Source organism: Petaurus breviceps, unplaced genomic scaffold (assembly GCF_028583685.1).
Source record: "Petaurus breviceps papuanus isolate PSGF00001 unplaced genomic scaffold, PetGlider_PUasm1.0 98, whole genome shotgun sequence".
NCBI classification, from domain to species: domain Eukaryota; kingdom Metazoa; phylum Chordata; class Mammalia; order Diprotodontia; family Petauridae; genus Petaurus; species Petaurus breviceps.
The window spans coordinates 19,671,112-19,698,535 of NW_027187460.1; the positions used below are offsets into that span (position 1 = coordinate 19,671,112).

Here is a 27,424-nt window from a genome sequence, read left to right on the forward strand (position 1 = left end):
TTTTTCAGCAATTCTTGTCAAATAGGAAGTTCTTCCCTAGATAATTTATGTTTAGGGTTTATTGAGCACTGAGTTATTCAGTTCAATTATTTCTGATTCTTCCTTGTCTAGTCTGTTCCATTGATCTACTGTTCTATTTTTAAACCAGTACTAAATGATTTTGATGATTAATGCTTTACACCATAGTTTGAGGTTTGAAAGTGCTATTCTTTCTTCATTCCTCCCTTTTAAAAATGTTTTTCCTTGACATTTTAGAACTTTTGTCCTTCCAGTAAATTTTGTTACAATGTGGACTAGCTCTATACAGTATCCCAATCATTATGGTAATAGAAATAGTACTGTAGTTCTTATCATATTGGCATTGCCCAACCCATGAGTCAAGTCAATGACAATAATTTATTATGTGGAGGCATTAACTAAATGCTAAGTCTACAAATAAAAACAAAAAGAAAGATAGGTCCTGCCCTCAAAGAACTAATATTCTGAAGGAGGAAGATGACAAATAAAAGATAGCTGAGAGAGACAGAGAGAGAGAGAGAGAGAGAGAGAGAGAGAGAGAGAGAGGGGGAGAGGTGGGGTAGAGAGAGGTACCTGCATCGAAGGACTAGAAACAAAGCCTATGGAGGTGGTTAAGGGAAGAGCTCACCAATGGGAGAAAGGGATCACAGAAGAAGGATGTTTCAGGGTGGGGAGGGCACATTCTTCCTTGTCTCATGAGGGAATTCTTGGGTGGCAAGACAGCTGAGGCATGGTGAAGAAGTACCAAAAAATGAGACACAAAGCCAAGAAAGAAAAGAAGGATCTCTAGCCTGGACCCTTCCTAAAAATGGAATTTCTGGGAGGAATTTGCTAATATTAGTGCCATAAGCATTGAATATTTTTCTTGTTATTTAAATTATTCTTTATTTTTAGGGAACATTTTAAATTGAATATTAATAGCTATTGAGAGCTCTTTGATATATCAATTCCTAATTATTATTGTTGTTATTTTAAAATATATTTCTAATTATTCTAAACAGGAATTCATTTTCTAGTATTGCTTGTATTATTGAGGGCAGGATAGTGTCAGGTCGGAAGTCAGGAAGACTCATCTTCCAGAGTTCAAATCTGGCTTCAAATACTTATTATGAATGAATCTTGTAATTTATCAAATATTTTTTCTGCATCTATTCATATAATCATTTAAAGATGTTTTGTTTATAATATAATTAATTGAACTATTTTTTCCTATTTTTAAAACATCTTTGAACTCCTAGGAAAGATTCAATGAGAAAAAAGTGAATTATTTTTTAATTTAATTGCTGAAATCTTTTTCCTAGAATTTTATTTAAAATTTAAAAATAATTTTTTATGAGGGATATTGTTTTGTACTTTTTGTTATTTCTTTATTTTTTTCTTTAGGTATTAAGACTATATTTACCTCATAGAATGAGATTGGCACACTGTTTTCTTTCTCAATTTTTAATATTTTCATAGTATAGATACTGATTGTTCTTTACAAATTTAATAGATTTTTTTTCTTGAAATCTTTTGAAGTGGATTGTTTTATTTTCCCTCTGACAGGACATTTACAGCTATTCTAATTCCTTATTCTGATATTTTTTATTTGGTAAATAATCCTTTATGTCTTTTTAATTCTCAGTTTTCTTGTCATGTAACTATATAGTAACATTACCTTGTCAATTTTTTTTACAGCAATTGGGGTTAAGTAACTTGCTCAAGGTTACACCGCCAGTTTTTTTATGTGAGTGTTAAGTAGCTGAGGCCAGAACCAATCCCTGGTCCTCCTGACTCTGGGGCCAGCACTCTTACTCACTGTGCCACCTAGCCACCCCTTTACCTTGTCAATTAAAAAAAATTCTCTTACTTCTTTGTAAATATTTGGCAAAAAGTTTATCAATTTTTCTAATTTTAATAAAGAGTTTTAAATTTTATTTATTAATTTTATTGTCTATTTGGTTTTCAGTTTTGGCTATTCTGTAATTCTCAAGATGTACTCTTTTTTCTTTATTTTGACATTATTTGTTAGTATTCAATTTTTAAATGAATATTCATATAATTAATCATCTCTTTTCCTATTTGTTAATATATTTTAAAGGATACATGTTTCCCCTGAAACCTGTTTTAACTAAATCAAAGCAATTTTAATATTTATTATCTTGCATATATCTGATTTTATGATTTGTTCTTTGACCCATTTTTTAGGGTTTTATTATTTAAATCTGTATTTAATAATATTTTATTGCATTGTAATCATAGTTTATGAGCTCTTACTAATGTTTTTATTTTTAATAGTAAATTTTTAGCATGAGTATTAGTAAAATAATAAAAAATAGTTTTTACATTTAATAATAAAATTTCCCTTCACTTTTAATAATCAGCAAGGGAACACAATACAGAGGAAAATCACTTAATGAAATGACATTGTAAGAAAAGTCACAATAAGATATTTTTCTAATAAATCTAAGACACATTTTCCCATAAATACATACACTATTAATAAGAAGATTGCACACATAAAGAACACATTTTGAGAACAATTCATGCCACTCTAATCTGGGACTCCTGATAACTTCTGGTAATGTCATCAAGCTGCTCCCACAAAATCTGTTCTCCATTTCTCTCTTCTGGACATGTAGTCACCACTGGTTGCTAATCCCCTGAATATTTAATCTCTGCTGCTCATTTAGTCTCTGCCAAACATAGTTCTCCTTAATGCTTCTTTACTGGACATGTCATTTCTGCCAAATAGCACTAAACATGATCCCACTGTGCACATAACTGGAGATGCCATCTGCTTCCTGCTTCTGGCTTCAGCTGGTCCTTGTAAGGTCTATTTTTCTCATGGGAAAAGTGGGTTTTGATATATTCTTTTATTTCTTTTTAGGGTGGGTATATTTATTTATCTCTTTAAAATTTTTCATTATGAATTAGAAAATTTGCAATCAGTATGAATATTTCAATACACTAAGAATAAAGGAATATATATGAAATCAGTTTAATACATTGTTTATTAGTATATATTAAGCTTATTTATATACTAAATTTAAAAGGGACATCATAACATAGAGGACAGAGAGAATTACTAAAAAAACAGATAAATTTGGGATCAAGTTTTGGCTCTGAAAATATTGACTGTGTGTGGCCTTGGGGAAGTCACTTGAATTTAAGTGCATTAGGCAAATCACTAAGACTGTAAGTTTCAGAGATGCTAGCTTGCATTGGTAATGGGAGTTTCTTTATTTGGAGGCTCCCTATGTGGATAAAATCACTTAATATAAATCTCTATCTTATTCAATTTAAAGTAGTGCCAACATTTGTTTGTGTCCACTTCTACCTTTTATTTTTTCATGCTTTTAAAAAATATTTCATTGATGTTCTTTTCTTTCTTTTCTTATCTTTTGGATCACTGTCACTACCACCCACTTTCTCTGTGATTCTCCCCACTACCAAACAAAATCCCTCCTTTAAAACAAATAAGTATATTCAAGCAAAATAAAAAAAAATAGTTGTGTCCAAGAATACATTTCATTCTACACCAAGAAATGGGAGTCATGTTTCATCAGTATTCTTTTGGACTAATGATTGGTCATTTTGTACTTATCATAGTTTTTCAATTTTTCAGGTTTTCTTTCTTTATCTGTCTTTGTTTTGGTAATTATATACATAGTTTTACTGGTTCATCTTATTTCATTCTGTGTTAATTCATACAAGTCTTCTCAGGTTTCTCTGAATCTATCCTCTCCCTTTTTTGCTGTTTCTTCTGGCACATCAAAATTCTATCACATTTGTATTTCTAACATCTTTCCTTTCCTTTCTTTTCCTTTCCTTTCTTTTCCTTTCCTTTCCTTTCCTTTCCTTTCCTTTCCTTTCCTTTCTTTTCTTTTCCTTTCATTTCCTTTCTTTAGGTTACATGGCCAGTTATTATTTCTGGGTGTGGTGCTAAGTATCTGAGCCCGGATTTGATACCTAGGTCATCCCGACACTGCAGCCAGTGCTCTTACTTGCTGAACCACCTGGCCACCCCTAAGCAATTGGGGTTAAGTAACTTGCTCAAGGTTACACAGCCAGGTGTTTCTGGGTAGGTGCTAAGTGTCTGAGCCCAGATTCGATACCCAGGTTAACCTGACACTGGAGCTGGTGCTCTTACTCACTGTGCTACCTGGCGGCCCCCATCATCCCTTTTCAAGCCTCTTATAGCATTTCCTCCTCCCATCCTCTTAGCTTGGTAAATTAGGTCACACCACTAAAGAAAATAGGGTCATTCAATGAGAGGTTTCTCTTTTTTCTACCTACTCATGTTACATCACTCAAATGTCTTCTGCTATGACCTCCTCCTCCTTTTCTGTCTATAATGAAGAGATGTTCCTACTCTTTGCCAAGCAAACACCTCTTTGTGCATACTTGATCCCACCCCTTTCCATTTTCACCAGTAGAGTGACTCTTTTATCATTCTTACTCTCTCTAATCTTCAGTGTCTTTCTATCTACTGGCTCCTTCCCTGCTACTAATAAATGCATCCATATTTCTCCCATCTTAAAACAAAATATTCATGAATACTTTGTTTTCTGTTAGATACTGACCTGTAACTTTCCTCCCCTTCTTAGCTAAACTCCTTGCCAAAATATTCTAAAATCGGTGACTCTACTCACTTTATTTTAAGTGTAATTCTTATTTTATTTATTTATTTGTCTGTCTGTTTTGTTTATTTATTTATTTTTATTTATTTATTTGCTTATCTATCTATGTATCTACCTGTCTATTTATTTATTTATCTATATTTACTTTTTAATTATCTATCTATTTGCTGTTTTAAGTGTTAGTCTTGTTTCTGACCTCATCATGTGAATGGAAATTCTCTCTCTAAAGCTACCAATGATCCCTCACTTGGAAAATCTAATGGCGTTTTCCCTCAATACTCCTTCTTGACCTCTACAACCTTTGACACTTTGATCATAGTCTTCTCTTATATATTCTTTTCTCTTTAGTTTTTTATGTCACTGCCTTCCTAGTTCTCCTCTTACCTATCTGATTCTTCCTTCTATGTATTTTGCTCATTCTTCATCCAGGTCACATTCCCTAACTGTAGGAACCTGTGATGTTCAATTCTAGGCCATCTCTTCTACCCCCTTATACTATTTCACTAAGTGATCTTGTCAACTCCCATGGAGTCACTTATAATCTCTGTACAGTTGATTCTCAGATATATTCATCCAGCCCTCACCTCTCTCCTGACCTCCCACTTTGTATCATCACCTGCCTCTTGGAAGTCTCAAACAGGATATACATTAGGCATTTCATAATCAGTAAGTCTAAAACAATCTTTCCCTCAGATCCTTCCCTCTTTCCACTTCTTATTACTGTGGAGAGTACCATCATTCTCCCAAGCTCATAACTTTGTCATCCACCCTTCATCTTATGCATTCCCTCCATAAACACAATCTGTTTTCCCATCTTTTCATTTCTGCCTTCTCAATAACATGCAAATACACCTCCTTTTCTCCATTCCTCCTAGCCACTTCTATGTTGCAGACCCTCATTATCTAATACCTGGACTATTGCAATAGTCTTTTGATTAGATTTCCTGTCTATCTACAGTATATCTATAGTATCTACCTACTATAATCAGCCTCCACTCAATCACCAAAGTAATTTTCCCAAATCCCAAATCTTATCATGTCAACCCCCTGCTCAGTGAATTCCAGTGCTTCTCTATTAATTCCAGGATCAAATATAAAACCTTTCATTTGGTTTTCAATGCCCTTCACAACATGGCTCCTTCTACCTTTTTGCCATTTTTATACGTTAAATTTATTTTTAAAGTTTAATTTTATTTTTCAATTAGCAAAAATCTTTCTTTACTCTCCCTCCCTCAACCCTGACCAAGTGAAAAAATAGAAAAATGAAACAATTAGAAAAAATCTTTTTTTTCTTGCTTTTTGGAGGGGGATAGGCAATTGGGGTTAAGTGACTTGCCCAAGATCACATGGCTAGTTCTTGTATTGAGTGTCTGGGACCAGATTTGAACTCAGGTTCTCCTGACTCCAGGGCTGGTGCTCTATTCACTGAGCCACCTAGCTGCCCCCAAGAAAAAAATTCTTAGTCAAGCAAAATTAATTCCTATGGTACTTGCATCAAAAAAGACATGTTTCAATCTACATTTGAAACCACCATTTCTCTGTCAGGAAGTATATATTATATTTTATTATGGATCCTCTGGAATTATGATGGTCATTGTATTGATCAGAAAGTTTTTCAAAGTTATTCATTTTGTTTTCCTGGGTACTGCTCACTTCAACTGTGTATTAATTCACTAAAATCTTTCAGTCAACCAATAAATATTTACTAAGCATTTACTATGTGTCAGGTGTTGTGCTAAGTACTGAATCTTTAGAGGTTTCTCTAAAACTGTTCCTTTCATCATTTCTCAAAATTCAATAATATTCTTTTATATTCATATATCATAGTTTGTTCAGTGAAATTTCTAGTTTTTTGCCAACACAAGAAGGGCTGCTATACTTCTGTACATATGGATCATTTCCCCCTTTGTTTGATTCCCTTGGGATATGAGTAGTCACAGAGATGAATCAAAGGCTATGCATAGGTGTAGTGGATAGAGGGCTAGACCTGGAGTAGGGAAGACCTGAGTTCAAATCCTAACTTGGAAACTTACTTTTTGACCCTAGGCAAGTCACAACCTCTATCTGCTTTCATTTCCTCATCTGCAAAATTGGGATAATAATTGCAGTGACCTCCCAGGATTTTTGTGAGGATAAAATGTGATGTTCATAAAGCACCTTGCAAATCTTAAAGCATTATATAAGTTAGCTATAATTGTTGCTGTAATTCTATAATTATTACTTGTCCTCTTCTTCCTCCTCCTCTTTCTCCCCCTGCCACTACCACTACTACTCAAGATCCAGTTCACATCCCAGAAAGGGTGGACCAATTCTTGGTTACAACTCTAGGCCACTAATGTATTTTTTTGTTTTTTAAACCAGACCCTGGAGCATCTGTCATTTTCTTTCGTTGGGAAGTCAAATTTGCTTATTTGCTGGGTGTGAGGTAGAGTGACAGATTTATTTTAATGTGAATTTCTCTAATTATTAGTGATTTGGTACATTTTTCCATATTGTTATTGATAACTTGAATTTTCTGTTGAAAACTGTCTTTATATTCCTTTGATCATTTATCAGCTTGAGAATGGCCTTTATTCTAATTAATTTGAATCAGTTCTCTATATATCTTAGAAATTAGATCTTTATTAGAAAAACTTACTTTTAACATTTTCCAGTAACCTTCTTCTCCTCTAATTTTAGCTGCATTGAATTTGTTTGTGAAAAAATAGTTTATAAAATTAATCTACTTTTGTTTCTTTGTGTCTATTTTTCTCTTGCTTTGAATGCAATGGCAAATCTTCTCTTTATTTTTAAAATTCCATCAAAACTCTCTACTCCTTTATATGATTGCTGCTAAATCATGTCAGTCCTGACCATGACTCCTCAGTACTTGAAATCTTGCTTTCTCACTGCTTGCAGTATTTTTCTTTGGCTTGGAAGCTCTAGACTTTGCCCACGATGCTCTAGAATGTCTTCATTTTGCAGTTTCTTTCAGGAAATAAACGGTGAATTTTTTTTTTGTTTTTTTTTTTAACCTTGCACTCTGCTTCTAAGAAATATGGTCTTTTTATTTCATGATTTATTAATTATTCTACCTTTTATTCCCAAACTGAAACTTTGTGTTAAGGCCAGGCTCTACATCTAAAAGCAATGTCTGGGTCTTACTTGGACCTGTTTAATATTGTGTTGAACCAAGTTGCTGTTTTTAGGGGTATTAAGTGCTCTTCTCTTCGTACATCTTACTGACAACTCAGGATTGATTATTTTCCAGAGTCATAAGAGCCCAGTGGCATGACAAAATTCAGGATGATAAGTGATAGCCTAGGATGCAACTGATGACTTTGGTGTCTTTGATGTCTGACCTATCTTTAAGTGCCCCACAGTGCCTGATTTAGCCACCTTCATGGCTCTTAGAACAAATTGTTATCATCCACCCATTCCACTGGGGAAAGTCTTCACATGCTTGGAATAAATACTCCCCCTCCCAGCTCATCAATGGGGTTGAGCCCCTTTAGTTACTCACAATCTGATTTAGCCCATCTGCAGAGACAGTTTACTGGGGTGTGGCTGCTGTGCATGCTATAGCTTCTTGGAGTCACAGATGAGAGTTGGGTAGCAGGTGGACATCAAAAGTGTATGAGCAACACTGGAAAGAGATCAGCAAACCCCCATATCAGAGGTACTAAATTTCCCTGATAAACCCATACACTGTTGAGGATGAGGGTAATGGAGAGGGAAGAGTAAAGAATAGTTAGGAGGTTATGAAGCTAAGCAACCAGAAAGATGGTAGTAACCTCAATACAACTACAGAAGTATGGAAAGGGTGGGTTTTGATGAAAAGGGGTAAGAGGGAGAAAATAGAAAATTATTCTACCCTAAAGAAGCTAAATAAGATACTCTCAGATTCTTAGACAGGATGTATTTGGAGACTTTTCCATTCAAATTCAGAGTGCATTGAAATATCTTTTAGAAGGCAGAAATATTCAGCAATTGACATACATAATCAGACTGTCATTTGAAATGTTATTTCAGAAGTTTAATTATTAAAAAAATCACATATACATACATACATAAACCCCCTTGGTGTATAATCCTAGTCAATATCTAGCTAGATACAAGGGTATGCACAGTTCAGTAACTTTTTGTACATAATTCCAAACTGATTTCTAGAATGCCTAAAGCAATCCAAAGCTCTACCACCAGTGCACTAATGTGCTTGCTTTCCTACAACTCCTCCAACAATTGTCATTTTCCTCTTTTGTCACCTTTGCCATTCTGATAAGTGTGAGGTAGAACCTCGGAGTTGGATAACTTGGGTTTTTCCCTTAAGAATGGACTGTTTATAACCTTTGAGCATTTACATAATGGGAAATACTTCCTGTGTTATGTATTTGTGTTGATTACTTTTTTTTTTACCTTTTTTTGAAGTAACATCTATTATTAACCATAGTCAAATAAAATTGCAAAGAAACTCAACTGTATTTAGGTAGAAAACTTCCCCCAGTCACCTCCAAAAATCAGCCTGGTAAAATAAGTAAATTCAAGTCTTTTCTCCAATAGATATACATTTCATACACTGCTGGGCAAATTATTTGACCTCTCAGGTTCCCAGGCTGCTCTCCAAGTCTTCATATAGGAGAATGGTTGCTATTCTTCATTGGTAAAGGCAGATTCCTCATGAGGAGCTCCCTAAAAAGATTAAACCATAGGTTTGAATAATCACAACAAAAATGCAAGAGTCAGTTTGGGAAAAAAATAAAACTGGCTCACATTGAAATTAGAAAAAGGTTTGTTGTCTTTGATTTATGACAAGCAGAACTCAAACAATTCAGCTGCTCTTTTCAGGCAAATGATTAGCATTTGGGGCTGTGTCAAAAATAGCTGAAAGGTTGCTTTGTAGTATGTCTGGCATCACACTTCCCAGAAAGACTAAAGATGACTCTTTGTGACAGAGATATATATGTGTGTGTGGGGGGGGAGGGGGTTCTAACTGCCATTAAATAGCTAACACCTTCCTCTGATGTACTGATAGATAATCCAAAAGTCAATTTGGAAGAGAGGAGCTGGACCAGTTGTTATTAATGACTCAGCTACCCAACACTCTGCATAATAAAGCAAAGCTGTCTCATCTTGTCTTTAAGGAGCACTGTGATCAACACTCTACTCTCTTGAACTCAGAACACACATTCCAACCCCATCTGCCCAATTATTGGTTCAGATCTTTTCTTCACCAGCATCATATTCTGCTTAGTTCTGAACTATAGATTTAGTTTTCCACCTCCCCACATTTTACGTTCTTGATAAGTCTTGTTAATTTTATCCTTGCACTGGGTTTCCCCAACTATCACTTACTGTAGTTCAAACTTTATTGTGTAGTTCTGGGCTTCTTCTCTTTATTTCCTGTTACCTGGGCTATATAATAGTTGGGGGCAACTAGGTGGCACAGTGGATAGAGTGATGGGTCTGGAGTCAGGAAGACTCATCTTCCTGAGTTCAAATTTGGCGTCAAACACTTATTAGCTATGTGACACTGGGCCAGTCATTTAACCCTGTTTGCCTCAGTTTATTTATCTGCAAAATGAATTGGAGAAGGAATGGCAAACCATTCAAGTATCTTTTATCAAGAAAACCCAAAATGGGGTCACAGAGAGGCAGACATTGAAAATGACTGAATAAAAACACTTCCCAAGATAGCCCATTCCATTTTAAAATTCTGTTTCCATTTTCAATAGCTCTAACTGGTATTGTTTTTCCCCACGACAAGTCTGAGTTTGCCTCTTCCCAACATTTAGACATAGCTCCTGTTTTTGTTCTTTGGGACTAAAAAGAAACAAGTCTGTGCTGTCTTTTACATAATAGTCCTTCAAATAACTGGTGACAACTATCATATCCTCCCTGAGTCTTTTCTTCTCCAAGAGAACATCCCCAATTTCCTCAAACAATTGTCATATATCATGGTCCCTAGACTCCTCATTACCTTGGGTGGACTCCTTTGAATTATTTTCTCCAGATGTAGCAGCAAGCACCCTAGCATACCCTAGCATGCCCAGGTCCTTTGCTCTGCTTTTCTTTCTTTCTTTCTTTCTTTTAAAGCAATCAGGGTTAAGTAACTTGCTCAAGGTTACATGGCCAGTTATTTCTGGGTGTGTGCTGAGTATCTGAGCCCAGATTTGATCCAGGTCATCCTGACACTGGAGCTGGTACTCTTACTCGCTGAGCCACCTGGCCGCCCTGAAAGTCTGAGGCCAATTTTTTTTTTTAAGCAATAGGGGTTAAGTAACTTGCTCAAGGTTACATGGCCAGTTATTATTATTTTTGTGTGGGTGCCGAGTATCGGAGGCTGGAACCGATCCCACGTCTCCCAACATGGGGCTGGCGTTCTTACTCACTGTGCCACCTGGCCGCCCCTTTGCTCTTCTTTTCTATAGGAAAGCAATTTAAAAGGGGTTAACAATCTTACTTTAATCAAATATTATATATATATATATATACATCTATATGTATATACATACATACATATAAAATTTAATTAGTTCAGGGGAAAAAATCAGCAAGCTGAACCCCAGGGAAAATATAAACAAGTTTCAAGCAGACAAAAAATATGGAGAAAATAACACAATTCAACAGACCAACAGATAGGGCTTCTAGCTGTCTGACCATCACATACATACAGTTAGTTACCAGAGACAGAATCATGGACATCTGGGTTTTCAAAGCCAGGGGGCTCAATGGCTGCCCAGAGTCTCATCTGGCTAACTCTCACATCTTCCCATGAGTGAGCCCCAAACTGAAACGGAAACCTCAGAGGGATACATAGGCTTCTCCAGAGTCAGAGAATGTTACAAACTTCTTGACACACTGTCAAATTACAAAGTAACAAAAGGTGTGGGCCTTCCTGAGAAATAAGCCTCCCCTAAGCAAGCTTCTCCTGTTGGGCTTTGCTCCACCCTTCAGCAAACTCTTCCCACCACAGGCTCCATGTGATCACATTCATCCTATTAGGGGCAGAGTATATTTTCAAATCAGGGAAGGTCCTCAAATTCCCTTAGGCTTATTAAGGGGCAGGGAAGATCTTCAAATTCCCTTACCATTACACCAGATCATTGCTATTCTTTATGAACTGACACCCATTATTGATAGTAACACTCTAGATATAGTTTGACCAGGGCAGAATATAAAAGAGTCATTGTGTTCATATTTATGGAATCTATGCCTCTCAATGAAACTCAGTATCACATTAGCTTATTGGGTGCCAACACCACACTGTTGATTCAGATTATGCTTGTAATATTTCAAAACATCAGTTTTTTTTTCTCCTAGAACAACTTCTACAAGCTGTCCCAGTCATCTTGTATTCATAGTTTTTTTTTAAACTCAGATGTAAGGATTTATATTTATCACTATTGAATTTTAGGTAGGAGGTTGTATATGAGTGCAACTTTGAAAAAAAATTAGAAATTGCAAAAGAAAGACATGGAGAAGAGAGAATTCCAGGCAGGGAGAATAGGTTTTGTGAAGGCATGGAAATAAGAGATGGGGGAAAAATTAAGTGGATAAAGAAAACTTATTGTATAGACTTTGGTTGCCTATTCACCTATATACATATCATGAACAGACCCTGCAAGTGGTTAATGAGCTCACCCCAGAATTGTACATGAAGATATTGGGATGGAATGCTTTTGAGAAATTGCAAAATATTTGTATTCACTTCTAGCTTATCTCTGAAACAAAGACTTGGCCCCCTTAAAGCCAATGTTCCTTTGTTGATGGTCTATTACTATGAGTCAAGTAACACCACAGTCTCTAAAAAACTGAAGCTAAAAATTACCCAAAGGGCAGTGGAGAGGCATGCAGTGGTGATATCAGACTATAATATATTTGCATCAAAAAGTTACATAGAAGGAATAAAACAAAGGATACCATCAATGAAATGCATGTCTAGGGGGGAAATAGATATAATGGTCAGGAAAAAAAATCAGGAAGAGATGGATAATCTATGGGAAGCCTGCATACTCCATTGATATCCATTTCATTAAAACACACACACAAATAAGGGATACAAGAAGCTTTGGGTACACACAATGATAAATTTGTGAGACAATTTTATTCTTTATATATTATAATATCTATTCCATATATACATGAATACATAAATACACATATGTAGGTATATATGTCTATACCTATATGTGAATGTATATCTCCCCCACTAAGGAAGAACCAATAGAGAATGAAGATGAGAATAAGAGAGACAGAATGATAGTGGTATAGTCTGCTGGAGAAGATTGGTGGAGATGGGATCAAAGATATAAGTAGAGATGTTGACCTTGCTGATGAGAATACCTAGCTTTTGATGAGAGGGTTGTGAGAAAGAGAGATCTTGATTTTTTGGGTAAAGTATGAGAACAATCTCAATTTACAGGATGAGGGAAAGGGCTGCTGAGGGATGTTTGAAGACAGAAGAGAAGGTCTAGAATAATACTAATGGAGAGTAAAGTGGAAGTCAATGTAGGAAGATAGGAACACCTTGCTGCAGTGAGAGTTCAGTTCTGATCCAGTTATATACCTTTGTTGACACAATCAGCACAATTACATGGCTCCCTCCACCTCCATTCCATAGCTTCTGAACAGTAGAGGAGGCAAATGATAGAAATAATCCAACATTGGGCTTCGGCAAGGAATGAATGGTTAGAGGATGAGGGAACAGGGATTTGTGGTTAGACGATAGTGTAGATTTGTACTCATTCACTATTGAGTTAAAGATGGAAAAGAGAGGGGCGGCCAGGTAGCACAGTGAGTAAGAGCACTGGCCCCAGTGTCCGGATGACCTGGGGATTGAATCTGGGCTCAGACACTTAGCACCCACCCAGAAACACCTGGCCGTGTGTAGCAGCAAGCACCCCAAGCGTCCTCAGGGTTTGCTGCCACCACAGGTTCTTGGATCTGCTTTGATAAAGGAAAGTCACTCAAAATGGGTTAACAAGCTTACTTTAATCAGTCAAGCATGTATGTTTATCTAGTTGAGGGGAAAGAGGTCATCACCTCGAACTTCAAAGTATACAGGCAGAATTATCAAGACAGAAACAGATCAAGTAGACAGCTTTCCAAACTGTCCAGCCATTACATCCATACCCAATCAACATCTGGGTTTCAACATCTGGGTTTTTCAAAGCTGGGGGGCTCTGGACAATGGCTAGCCCAGAGTTTCATCAAATCACAGAACACTTATCAAAGTGAGCCCCAAAACAAAGCTACACATCAGGGCTTATATAGTCTTCTCCTGGCTCAGAGAATGTAACAACCTTATTGACTCACTGGCCAATCAAGAAGTATCTACTGAAAAACAAGCCTCCCACCCCAGGCTCCAGGTGCACTTCAGCCTAGGGGCAGGGAAGATCTTTAAATTTACATTCCCATTACACTGTGTAACCTTGAGCAAGTTACTTAACCCCAATTGCTTAGGGGTGGCCAGGTGGCTCAGCAAGTAAAAGCACCGGCTCCAGTGGCGGGATGACCTAGGGATCAAATCCGGGCTCAGATACTTAGCACCACACCCAGTAATAACTGGCCCAGTAATCTTGAGCAAGTTACTTAACCCCAATTGCTTAAAAAAAAAAAGATGGAAAAGAGAGAGTATCACCAGAGCTGGGATGATGGTCTGGTGAAATACTGAGGAGTGATATTATAGATCACAGTGAGGATGAAAAATGGATGTGGGAGGAATAAACAAAAGGGAAAGATGGAATAATGGGAGATTTGGATCAGATATATTATAAAGCAAAGTGATATGAGCTAAGGTTGTTACTAATTGGAGGGATTAAAAAGGATTCAGAGAAAAGGTGGAATTTTAATTAGGATTTACATCCCATTCTTTAAATGAGATTAATTGAGAAGGGAGAGAAGACAATCCAGGCATAAGGACCAAGCAGCATTAGCAAAGTGGTGGAGTTGGTATGGCATGTTCAGGAAACAGAGTAGAGTTCATTTCATTGGAAAAAAAAACTGTGTGGAGGTGAATTATACAAAATAAAGCTAGAAAAGTGGAGTGGTACCAAATGGTGAAAGGTCTCAAAAGCTCCAAAAGGAAATTTAAAGTAGGTAGGTATCAGAGATGGCCTTGTAGTCAGGAAGACCTGCATTTAAATACTGCTTCAGACACTTAGGAAATGTGGGACCATAGGCTTTTCATTTAGCTACTCGCAGCCTCAGTTTCCTTATCTGTAAATTAGCACCAGATTCACTGGGTTGTTGTGGGGCTCAAATGAGATAAGATATAAAGTGCTTTGTTAATCTTAAAGTGCTATAGAAATGTTAACTATTATTTATATTATTAGGCAAAAGATTGCCCTTGAGGAAGGATGGTAAATGTAGGGGGAAGGGAAGAAGCATTTAGATAGTTCCAAATATGTGCCATACCTCATACTATTGCTTTTGTTTTGTTTTGTTTTTTAATATTATCTTACTTTGATCCTCCCAACAACTCTGTCAGGAAGGTGTTATTGTTTCCCCCATTTTATAGTTGAGAAAACTGAGACAAAACAGAGGTACAGTGACTTGACCAAGGTCACAAAACTAGATAGTTTTTGTGGTCAGATTTGAACCCAGGTCTTCCTTATTCCAGCTTTAGTACTCTATCTCCTGTGCCTATCTCTGAGGATTTTTATGTAGTGAGTTGAAATACTTATATCTTTGTTTAACCCTTGTAGTGATTAACAATTCTTCTATCAACCAGCTGTACATTTGGAGCAAAATATACATCATCTCTCTGAAATTTCTTTTCCATTGAAACAGAGGAGATGCTCCAGCCCCAACAAAATATTCATTAATAATTTAATAAGTATTTGACAGACACTTTAAGAGACTTCTAGAGGCAGAGCACTTACCTAAGTTCTGAGGGAAGATAAAAGTATAAAACAGAGTTTATAGTCTAATAGAGAGACATGCAGTGTGTGTGTGTGTGTGTGTGCGCATGCATAACTATGACACAATATAGAACAAAGATGCATAAGAGGTAAAGAGATTTTGTGAGGTTTGAAGGAGGAAAGATAAATCCATAGGATCACAGAACCTGAGATTTGGGAGGGACATCAAAGACCATTTAGTCTAACCCATACCTGAATTCGAATCCCCTGTACTATAGCCCTGACAAACAGTTCAACTGCCAATGTTTATACTTGTCTAGTAAGGCAGGCACCCACTGCCTCCTAAGGCAGTCCATTCCACTTTTAAATATTTCTAATTGTTAGGAAGTTGTTTTCCCTATTAATCTTTTTTCTTTTAAATTTTCATCATTGTTCATAATCTTTCCTCCCTTCATGACTTTTTGTCTCAATGTGGAGATTTTCCCTAACTCTGGCAATCAATCAAGTCAATAAACATTTATTATGGGCCTATTATATGTCAGGCAGTGTGCTTGATATTGAGAATACAAAAAGAGACAGAAGACAGTCCCTATCCTCAAAGAGCTCACAGTCTAATGGGGGAAGTAACAAGCAAACAAATGTGTACAAATAAGCTGTCTACAGCATAAGTAGGAAATGATTAGAAAAGGGAAGGTATCAGAATTAAGCTGAATTGAGAAAGTTTTTCAGCAAGATTTTAGCTGGGACTCAAAGGAAGCCAGGGAAGCCAAAAGGCAGAGAGAGAGCATCCCAGGCATGGGGATAGACAGAGAAAATGGCCAGAGTTGAGAGATGGAATGTCTTGTTTAATGGAACAGCAAGGCCAGTGTCACCAGATAGAAGAGTATATGGTGGAGCATACAGTATAAAATCAGAAAGGTAGTGGGTTGGGGGGTTGGGTAATGAAGGGCTTTGAACATAGAACTTTATTTAATCCTGGAGTGGACATGGAACCACTGGAGATTATTGAATGGGCAAGGTGTATGGTGTGGGCGTGACATGATCAGGCCTGTGCTTTAGGAAAATCACTTTGGTAGCTAAATGAAGGATGAATCAGAGAGGAGATTTGAGACAGGTAGACCCACCAGCAAGCTAATGCAATAGTCTAAGCATGGGCTGTTCAGGGCCTGCACCAGAAGAGTGGTAGCTGTATCAGAGGAGAGAAGAGGATACCTTTAATAGATGTGAAAGTGAAACTGACAGACGTTGGCAGCAGGTTGAATACAGGGGATGAGAGATAGTGAGAAATCCAGGATGACACCTAGGTTGTGATCTTGGAAGACTGGGAGGATGCGGTGCTTTCAGTAGCTTTGGGAAGTTTGGAAGGGAGGAGGATTTAGGGGGAAAGATAAAGAGTTCAGTTTTAGACATATTGCAATGTAGGAATTAAGGAATATTTTCTTCTTTAACAATCTCTAAAGTTCAAATAAAATTAATCCTAGCTAAACAAACTAGGCTTAAATAAGCTGTATCAGGATAAGTGTGTGCACATATGTGTATCTGCTTACACACATGCCAATTATCAAATGCATTGTTGTATCTCTTTCTCTACTAGGCAGATTAAGAAACATGTTTAAATATTCAACAAAATAATGAACAATCAATGATAAGTCCTCAGTACTGATTTCAAATTTAATATTCTTTCGACTCCGTGGTGCTGTTTTAGAATATCAGAGTTTGATGACACTCTGGAGGTCAAGTAATATCAACTTGACACCAAGTCAGCTCCTTAATTTGTAAATAAATTATAAGTGTGAAAGATTGATATTTTCGAAGAAATTTTCACATATTACCTTAAATTTACCAAAACCAACCCTGTGAGATGAGGCCATTAGGGTGGCAAAGTGCCATACCTTGCCAAATGTCCCAGAGCTAGTAAGATGCAAGCTGGAACCGGGACTTGGAACACTTGATTCCTGGTTCAATAGTCTTTATATAGCTGATGTTGGCATAACACCTTAATGGTTGCATAGTTATGTACAGATATTAAAGGTAAGAGCTGGTCCTGTGATTTCACTGGTGTAGGGAGCTTCCAGTGAGAAACTCCCTTAGCCAATACAGGTTGGTGCATTCTCTGCTACATATTTTCTTAGAAGGTTGCCAATATGTGTCAGAAGCAAGACTTGAACCCAGTTGTTACTAGCTCTATAGTCAGATTTCCATTACAAAATGTTGCCCCTCTTAACTTACAGGATGTCCCAGAAGTTTTCATACAATTTTAGGCTATTCAAAAGCTAATTCAAGCTTAAAACTGAACTAAGAGTTTTGGGACAGAATATAAAATAGGACTTTGAAAACTGACTAGTGTTGGCTACTGATGCTGCACATAAATCATCTCATTTAATCTCTTTCTATTCCCTTACTCCAGTATTTCAATAAATCTGTAATTTGATCAAAGTGGATACAGCTGAGAATGAGCCAGCCCACAGCCTATCTCTGCCTGCCCATCCTGGGCAACACTTATTCATGTACTGCTATAAGTCCAGGAGGCTTAACTCTGTATGCTGGGGATGTTCCTCATATTTTCTTGAAATTACAAGGGCTTCAATGGCACACACAGGCTGTATATTAATTTTATGCCTCTGCTACATTCATCTTTTTTACTGTAACATAGTGAAAGGGCCAGGGTCAGAAAGCAGTATAGAGCCTGGATGTAGGATTTGATTGGTATAAAGAAGTCCTGGTCAGGAAACTCCCCTAACTAGTGCAGGCTGGCACTTTCTTTTTAAGTTATAACCTGATAGTTGCCAAAACACGGAGGGGTTAAAATATCTGCCCAAGCAGAGGGAGACCTTGAACAGAGGTCTTCTTGGCTTTGATGCCAGCTCTCTATCCATCAGACAATAGTCTTAACATACAAGAGCATATAATGTGAATTCAAAATTGCTTTAAGTTTACACCAAAAGAAGTTGGTCTTTGGTGAGATTCTGTCAACACATTTACCTTTTTTAAGGTTATATTTTTATTCTGTTATGAAAATAACAAATCTGAACATTTTATTATATAAAGAGAAAGTAGGATAGCATATGAAACTTAGAACTTCTGTTATACATACATCTTACTTTATTTAAAATAACTGTGCTTTAAGTTGAGCACAATATACCTTTTTATATACTTCATTTTTTTCCTCCAGCATCTTTGTCACATTATTTATTTAGCTAAAAACAACCTGAGAATGTAATTACCATTTATGGAACAAAACAGTCCCTGTATTGTGCTATTCCTGGAAGAGGAGGCCTTCAGCATATTGACATTTATGATGCTTATTACTATTGATCATGGCTGTGAGGGTCCATTCTCAGAATGCTAAGTGTGGTTTGATTGATGGTCTATGCTAAGAGAGTGCCTGAAGGAATTTTTCTAGTTCTTGTTGTTTGTGGCAAGTACCCTTATGGGAATGCATGTTGACATAAAGAAATAGCATACACACTGAGCATGGTGCAGTGGATTTGGAGTGAAGTGATCTGGGTTCAAATCCTACTTTTGCTAATGACTACCCATTTGACTTTAATCAAATCATCTCCTGTTTCTAGATCTCCATTTCCCATCAATAAAATGAAGGGATTAGACGAGATGATCTCTAAGATATTGGTCAGCTCTATATCTTCAAATTATATATATATGCTCACACTGCTCTATTGCTTAAAATAATTGTTTCAATTGGATTCGGCAGAGGTATAGTGATAAGTGTCTATTAGGAATAGTTGTTCTCTTAGTGACCCCATTTGGGGTTTTCTTGGCAAAGATACTAGAGTGGTTTGGCATTTCCTTTTCCAGTTGACTTTATAGATGAAGAACAAAGGCGAACAGGGTTAAGTGACTTGCCCAGGGACACACAGATCATAAGTGTGTTTGGATGTATTTGAACTCATATCTTCTTGATTCCAGGCCCAGCGCTCCATCCACTGTACAACCAAGCTTCCCCCTATATTAGGAAACCTAGCATCAGATCCTGGTTCTGCAACTGAACAGGTGTGTATTATTTAGAAAGAAACAGAAGACTTCTGGACCTCAGTTCTTCTGTCTGTTCAATGAGTATACCTACTTCATATTTTTTTATGAGGCTCAAATGAAAAATTGAATATAAACTGTTTGTATATTTTTAGCAAAAATATGATCTATTTACAAACTATTTTCCAACTAGTTAGAAAGTAAGCTCTTCAATGTCAGCCACTATTAATTTATTGAAGTTGTCATACCTCTAGCACCTTCATTGTATCTGACATGTAGTATTTGTTGTTATTGTCATTCATTCATTTCAATTGTGTCTGACTCTTTGTTACTCCATATGGAGTTTTGTTGGCAAAGATACTAGAGTGATTTATCATTTCTTTCTTCAGCTCTTCTTACATATGAGGAAACTGAGGCAGAATTAAGCGATTTGCCTAGGGTCACACAGCTTGCAAATGTCCAAGGCTGGATTTGAACTCAGGTCATCCTGACTCCAGACCCAGTGCTATATCCACTGCAGTATACATGCAGTGCCCTAACACACATATTAAGCATTTAAAAATATTTGTTAAATGAATTATATTTTTACAGGTACAAAAGATATAGAGTTACAGACAGAATCAACAAGATAGCTAATAGTATTGAGATGTGTGTGTGTGTGTGTGTGTGTGTGTGAGAGAGAGAGAGAGGGAGAGAGAGAGAGAGAGTAATATTGTGTTCCTTTTAAGGAGAGAAAGAACCAAACTTATGTCCAAAAGGAGGTGACTAGGATGGTAAGAATGGAGATCATTCTATACAAGAATTAGTTTTAAAAACCTTGAATTTTAGCTTGGAGAAGAAGAGAATCTAGGGATGCATTGCTGCCTTCAAGCATTTGAATGGATATAATGGGAAAGAGGGACTAAACTTACTTTGCTTGACCTCAGAGGTCAGAACAAGGTCCAGTGGTGAAACTCTCAGAGAAGAAGATTTATGCTTAAATTTAAGGAAAAAAAAATTCAAACAGAGCTATCCAAAATTAGAATGGGTTAACATACAGCATAACAAAAAGTGGATTCTCCTTCACTCGAAACCTCCTAGTAGAGAAAGGATGGCCACTCATTATCAATGATACAGAGCTGGTTTTGTTTCTGTTCCAAATTCTAGATTCTATGATTTGAGATTGGCATTGCAATTGTAGCCAATCTGTAACACAATCTTTGAATGAAAAAGGACATAGTAATTATTTGTGGAATCAGCCACTTTGTACCTCATCTTGGACAAATCAACTAATCCTTCATATTTTCATCTGTCCAATGAGAGGGCTGCATGAGATATTCTCTAAGGTCCCTTCTAGCGCTAGCATTCTATGATTCATTTAGACTTGATGATAAATAGCTAGTCCTTTATTATACTCAACTATTAGCAACATCTCCCTTTAAAAGACATGTTGGTGTAGTAGAAAAAGCATAAGACCTGGAGTCAGGAGATATAGTCAAGTCTAAACTCTGCCGATTTTGATTTTAGGGACATCACAGAGATACTTTGATGTTCAATTTTCTGGTTCCTTAAACAGATATAATACTCCTCCTACTCATATAGTTGTTGGGGGGATCAAATGAGATAATGCTTGGGAAAGTCTTTTATTCCTGATAATCCCTACATACAAATGCAATCTTTATATTTTAATGTGAATGATTTCATGGTAAAAGTATGACTGTCCATGTGAAAGTTTCCTAAGTCATACAACAGCACCTTTGGGTTAGACCAACATGGTCCAAAGTTCCCTCCATCAAATCAACAAGCACTTATTGTAGGCAGTTTACTAGGCACTGGGACTATTGAATAAAAGCAATAAATCAGGAAGGTGAATTTAAATCTAGCCTCAAACACTTAGTAGCTCAGTGATCCTGGGCAAGTCACTTAATTAGTGTCTTTCAGTTTCTTCCATTGTAAAACAGGGACAAATAATAATAGTACCTACCTCCTAGACTTGTGAGGATCAAATGAGACCATACTTGTTAAATAGAACAATAATACTTGTTAATAGTGTTTGGCACACAGTAAGTGCTTTATAAATGCTTGCTTCCTTTTTTCTCAAGGAGTTTGCATTCCATTGTGGGGGGTGGGGAGGAGTTGTTGGGGCAGCATATTTATAAGTAAGTATATACCAAAGAAATGGAAGGTGATCTGCTGGAGGAAGGCCTGGTGACTGGCCAGTTCTAAGATACAAGGATTCTAAAACTTTAATCTTCAAGGTACATCTCTCAAATGGATAAATGTATATATTTCACTGGTTAAAACCATGTCCAACATGATTTATGAGACTTGGAGAGGCTGAGTGATTTGTCCTAGGTTTTATTAGTCTACAATAGAGCTAGGAGTAGAATGCATGTCTTCTGACTTGTCACCCATGCACCTGCCACTATATCAAATCAGAGAGCATCCAACTGAAAAGAGATCCACAGCTTTGACAGGAAGAGGAAATGGTACCCAGGAGGATAAGTGTAGGAAAAGAGTACTTGCTCTTGGTCAAGAAAGTGATTGACCAGACCCAGTTTACATATGATGTTAGGTTTATGATACCTATTATTGTCTTGCCAAAGGTCTTTCAATCTTTTTGAGAGGTAAAATCCTAAGCCTTCCTGAGAAGTGGGTAACATTACCAGGATGAAAAAAGACTGAATAATATCACCCTCTTGAAAAGAAGATAAGTAGTAAAAGTTAGGCAGGCAGAAGTTTGCAGTGGAAACAATAGTAGAGAGCCCATATCCTCCCAGGCAAAGGACATGGGTTTGGATCCTGGCTTCTTCCATCCTTCCCCATGTGATCCTGAGTAAGTTACTTAGTTATTCTTGGCCTTTGCTTCTTCAGCAGTAAACTGAGGTATTGGTTCTCAGGTTCCTTCTTTGACCCCTTCCTAGAAGGAAAGAAAGAGAAATGGTCAAAGAGAGCTCCCTGGTCATGCTTAGGCTATGGAAGGATGGGGTACATCAAAGTCAAATAAAAAAATTAATAACTATATGCCAGCTGAGAACTTGAAAAGATAGGACAATTGGTTAGTTGCTTGATCTCTGAGTTACTATTTCCTTATCTATTAAATAAGAACTATACCTATGCTATCTGCTTCACAGGAGAAAGGAAACAAGCAATTATTTAGCACTTACTCTGTGTCAGACATTATTGTACTGTACAAATATTATCTTATGGCTCTTCATAACAACCTGGGAAGTAGGTGTTCTTATTCCCATTTTACAGTTGAGGAAACTGAGAAAGAGGTTAGTTAAGTGACATGCTTAAGGTCTGAAGTTGGATTTGAACTCACATCCTATCTTAACCTTAAAGTGGTAAATGCATAACTTTTGTATCCAAGGCTCTTACATGAAACAAAAGGCTTAGGTACACTTAGAATATTTCTCCCTTCTCTGGCTCATTGTTCCTTCTATTTTTCTATGAAGGAAAATGTTTTATTGATCCTTTTTTATCATTGTATCATGATTATTTCTTGTGCCTCTCCCTTCCAGACTATAATAATCTGGAAGGAGTGGACATAGAGAATAAAGAAATAAAATAAAATAGAATGACAACTAGATAAAAGTATCAAATGCAGAAACTTTCTGTGTCCTTATATGAAAGTCTGTCCTCATAGCCCCCCACCACCTTTCTGTGAGGAATGAGGCATGTTTTATGGCCTCTTCTCTAAGACTTTCATTTTTAAAAATTATTACTTAGTGTTAATTTCATTTGGATTGTTCTAATTTCTGGTGATTTGACTCCATATCAGTTTCTATAAATCTTCCCATATTTCTCTGAATTCCTCATATTGTTTCTTATTGCTTAATGATATCCTATCAGAATTCCTTGTTCTAAGATGACTGCAAGAACCTGATGGCCCAGAAAGACCTTCCTTCCCTGATATCCCCTCCGCTCCTTTCTCTTCACTTCCTATCTTTCCCCCTCTTCTCCCTTCCTTTTTTCTCCTCCACCTCCTCTATTCTCCACTTCATCCAGGAACAGTAAAATATGGAACTAATTCTTTGTTCCATAAATGGTAATCATATCCTCATGTTGGGCTTAGCTAAATGAAGACTATGACAAAGATGCTAAAGGAAAAATAAAAAAAGAGTTGTGAAAGAAAAATGGTAAATTTTGTTCAATCTAAAGTACTGTTATTTTAAACAAAACAAGCTATATAGCAGAAGTTCAAAGTTTCATATACAGTTATACTCTCCCTTTGTTGAAGTGTTCGGATTTATTGATATTTGTTATTTTTCTTGTTGTTGGTTGGTCATTTCAGTCACATCCAACTCTTTATGATCCCATCTGGGGTTTTCTTGGCAAAGATACTCATTTCAGAGATGAGGAAACTGAGACAACAGGGTTAAGTGACTTGTCCAAGGTCACACAGTAAGTATCTGAGGTCAGATTTGAATTTGTCTTCTTGAATCTAGGCCCAGTGCTCTATCCAGTGTACCATCTAGCTGCCTGATTTGTTATTTTAATAATAAAATAGAACATATAACTTTTAGAAAAGGTAAAGACATTGATGCCCACTAAAGATCAACCTTTTATTTGTTCTTATTTACTTGTGATTTTAATTTCACATTATGTTGTTGTAGGTTGCAAGTGTACAGAGTGATGACATCAAATTCAGAAAAACCAGGGTTCAAATTCTGCCTCTGTTACTGTCTGTGTGACCCTGGGCAAGCCACTTAAATACTTCTTGAAGTATTTAGAGTAGAACTTGGAAAGGAAGTGTCAATCTACACTGGTAGATGAGTTTTTCTTGCTGGAAGCTTGATACATGCAGTTCCTATTGCACTTTCTGTCGCCCAAATGTATAGCACAGGATGGATGAGGAGAGATGTGTTGTGACCTGGCTCACTGTCTTCTGTACCCACTTTGATCAAATCAAAGATCCATTAAAATATTACAGCAATGTAACAGAAGGAGATTACATGAGATAATATATGTTCAACATCAATAGCCAGGATGCTGATCAGTTTTCAAATATTACAGGGTATTCCAAAAGTCTTTGTGTAGTTTTAAGCTTCCTTTGTCCATATCTGTGCCAAATAAACTCTGCTTGTGACTTCTTCCTTGTTCAATAGTTCCCTTTTAACCTCTGGATTTGCAGAAGATTGCTGGTGAACAATCCTCATCTTCTAGCAACAGTTCCCCAACACCAAAGTGAATTTAAAAGTAGAACATTCTCTTTCTCCCTCTACCTAGTGGAGTACCTCCTCCTAACATCAGCACCTACCTCAGATTTAGAGGCTCATTTGTTAACAAAATCCCCATTCATATTTTTCCTATAAAAATATTTAAATTGAGAATTGATTAAAAAATCGTCATGTATCCTCTAAAATTGTTGGTTCAAACTTTATTTTTGTCAAACTGTTTGCTAGTTTTTTCGGCAGTTCTTATCAGACATGGGGGGTATTTTTCCCCCAAGTAGAATATGTTTTGGAACAAATTGAGCCTAGTGAGTTTTATTGAGATTGATTTTTCCGTTCCTAGTCTTTTCCACTGTTCAGTTCCTTTGTTTTTAAGTAGCACCAACTAGTTTTTGATGATTACTGCATTATAGCATAATTTCAGGTCTCAAGTGCTGTTTGTTAATACTTTTTTTTTTCCATTGTCTTGCTTGAGATGAGTATGTTATGCTTCCCTAAACTAATTTTGTTATTTCTTCTAGCTCTATAAAGTAACTGCATGGTAATTTGATTGGTATAGCAATAAAACTACACATTAATTTAAGTTTAACTACTGTTTGTATAATATTGCCATGATTCAAGCATGATCAATGGTTATCTAATTAATGTATTTTGTGTTTCTTTAAATAATGATTTTCTTGTGTGTGTGTGTGTGTGTGTGTGTGTGTGTGTGTGTATTACTGACTTTTCATTGTGTTATGCCTACCATGGTAATTTGGAATGGGATTTCTCTTCCTGCTATTTCTCCTAGATTTTGTTATTGCTATATAGAAATGTCATTTTGTAACCTCTCACTTTATGGAAGTCAATATTTGTCTAAATTAGTTTCTTTTCTGATTCTGTGCATTTTTCTAAAATAATGATAGTTTTAGCTAGTATTTATATAGCACTCTAAGGTTTGCCAAATGCTATACACACACACACACAATTTGAGGAAATTACTTGTGTTACCATTAACTTATAAAAAAGGAGCAAGCTGAGAGATTCCAAGTGATTTGAATATAGTCACACAATAAATGGCAGGAGTAGATTTCCACCTTAAGTTTCCTTATATCAATACTATCATGTTAGCCACTAAAGTATGATGCACCCACTAGCTGGTCTATTATTTGCAACTAGGACTGATTTTGGCATTTCTAGAACTACATCAAATAATGGTAAAGAAAGGAGGCATCCTTACTTTGCACTTACATATTTGAGACTGTTTCTGATGAGTCCCATTCCAAAGGATGTTTGAGATATATGCATCAATACATTATACTACCTATATATTAATATATATTCTTAGTTTCATATAAATATATATGTACTTATAGTATTAAAAATGGTCCTTCCATTCCTATACCTTGTAGAAGTTTGGTAAAACTGAGCAATGTAGGGTGCTAAAGACTTTGTATATATCTATTGATAGAATTATGTGGTTTGGGTTTTTTTTTGTTTATAATATAACTATGTTGATTGTGTTTTTAATACTGAATCATCCTTTCATCTCTGATATACATTCTGTATTTTTGCCATTGTTTTATGTAAAGTTTTTTGCACATCATTCATTAGCTATATTGTTCTTTCTTATTTTGTTTTTTTTTATTTTTAACATTCATTTAAAAAGAGTTTTAAATTCTCTCCTTTTTTCCTATCCCTCCTTCACCAATTGAAAGGTATCTATTATATGACAATAGGCCATTAATTATACATGTGAATTATGTAAAACATATGTCCAAATTAATCATGTTTTTTAAACAAGAAAAATTGGGAAAGTTTTAAAAAAGTATGCTTCAATCTGCACTCAGAGCTCATTAGTTCTCTCTTTGGAGGTGGAAAGCATTTTCCATCATGGGTCCTTTGGAATTATCTTGGATCATTATATTGTTCAGAATAGCTAAATCTTTCCCTTTTCTTATTTTTGATTATGATCATCACTATAGCATTGCTATTGTAGTGTACAGTGTTTTCCTGGCTCTGCTCATGTCATTTTGTATGAGCTTATATATCTTCTGATATTTTTTTTTTGAAACCATACTCCTCATAAAATACAAAATAGTATTTCATTAAAATTATATACTACAACTTTTTCAGCCATTAGGTAATTGATAAGCACCCCCTCAATTTCTAATTCTTTGCTATTACAAAATATTTGTATACATAATACAATGTATAAGTAATTTGGGGGGTATACCTATAAGTTTTTTTCCTTTTTACATTTGATCTCCTTGGGCTACAGACCTAGTAGTGACTTTGCTGGGTTAAAGGGTATGCACAGTGTTATACCTCTTTGGGCATAGCTCCAAATCGTTCTCCAGAATGGTTGGACCTTACAGTTCTACTAACAATGCATTAGTGTGCCTATTTTTCCACATCCCCTTCAGCGCTTATCATTTTCCTTTCCTGTCATGTTAGCCAATGTGACAGGTGTGACATGGTACCTCAGAGTTGTTTTAATATACATTTCTTTAACCAATAGTGATTTGCAGCATTTTTATGTGGCTATTGACAATTTTGATTTTTTTCTTCTGAAAACTGCTTGTTCATATCTTTGACAATTTATCAATTGGTGAGTGACTCATTTTTATTAATTTGGCCCAGATATTTATATATTTGGGAAATGGGGCCTTTATCAGAAATAATGTAAAGGTTTTTTTTTCAGTTTCCTAATTTCCTTCTAATTTTGGCTGCACTGGTTTTGTTTGTGCAAAAAGTTTTTGATTTCATGTAACCAAAATTGTTCATTTTACTTGCCGTGATCCTCTCTAACACTTGT

The 27,424-nt window shown here is 36.2% G+C and overlaps 1 long non-coding RNA gene across 2 annotated transcripts in view; it reads left to right on the top strand.

Moving 5' to 3' along the window:
* Positions 1 to 27,424, top strand: part of LOC138156104 (uncharacterized) — a 57,700-nt gene that overhangs the window by 7,006 nt on the left and 23,270 nt on the right. For both annotated transcript variants that reach the window (XR_011167068.1, XR_011167067.1), the window contains exon 2: positions 19,409 to 19,492. This is a non-coding gene — a long non-coding RNA (uncharacterized lncRNA). The remainder of the gene's footprint in view (positions 1 to 19,408; positions 19,493 to 27,424) is intronic.